Source organism: Pteropus alecto, unplaced genomic scaffold, assembly GCF_000325575.1.
Source record: "Pteropus alecto unplaced genomic scaffold, ASM32557v1 scaffold398, whole genome shotgun sequence".
Classification (NCBI taxonomy): domain Eukaryota; kingdom Metazoa; phylum Chordata; class Mammalia; order Chiroptera; family Pteropodidae; genus Pteropus; species Pteropus alecto.
In genome coordinates, this window is record NW_006442497.1 from 517,131 (window position 1) to 517,881 (window position 751).

The window sequence follows — 751 nt, forward strand, 5'->3', positions numbered from 1 at the left end:
CCGATGTCCGCGTGACCCGCCCTCACACAACACTCCATTCCTCTAATGCACACCCCTCGCACACACAGGCACACTCCTGTGTCCACGTGACACACGCACACCCGCCTCCAAAACACCACACACAGGTCCCCGCGCACGTGTGCGCCTTCTGAGCCACCAGTTCTGTGCCCCTAAGGCCCCAGAAGCCCCAGAAGCCGCAATGCCCGCCTCCGCCGCCCCCCACTACCCGCGCCCCAGCCAGGGGAGGACAGCGCAGCTAAAGCCACGCGCCTCATCAGTTCCATTCATCCCCCGCCTCCCACCCTAGCTCTTGAAGTAAGACTCAGGGGAGGGCCGTGTGGGTGGAGCGCTCAGCGCAGATCCACACGTGGGTGCACCCGTCTGGGCCCACTCCGCATAGACACCACCAAGAGCTGGGGCGGGGGTGGGTAGTGCGTCGGGTATGGACGCAGTCCCGCACACTAGAGCTGGGGAAGGGATGCAGATGGTGAGGCGCCCGCATAGATGCGGTCCCGTCTGCCAGCGCAGACAGAAGCAGGTTCCGGGAGGCACCCAGTAGAGCCGGCCCCAGGCATAAGGGGGAGGATCCTCGCACGTTCGAGGTCCCGGCTGCCCTCGTAGACTCTGCCTCGCAGACCATCCCTCTCCCCTGCAGGCTCCCAGCGGACGTCCAGGCGTTCGTCCCCTCTGGTTCCCTGACCCAGGTTCCGTCCCCGCAGGCCCCTACCTCGGCGCCCGGCGACAGTCTCGG

At 66.6% G+C, this 751-nt stretch overlaps 1 protein-coding gene across 3 annotated transcripts in view; it reads right to left on the minus strand.

Moving 5' to 3' along the window:
• CAMKK1 (calcium/calmodulin dependent protein kinase kinase 1) overlaps nucleotides 1-751 on the minus strand; it is a 29,017-nt gene extending 28,266 nt beyond the window's left edge. For 2 of the 3 annotated variants that reach the window (XM_015597476.2, XM_015597477.2), the window contains exon 1: nucleotides 728-751. The gene's annotated coding sequence lies outside the window, so the exon portion shown is untranslated. The remainder of the gene's footprint in view (nucleotides 1-727) is intronic. The other variant, XM_006922209.3, reaches the window with a different exon arrangement.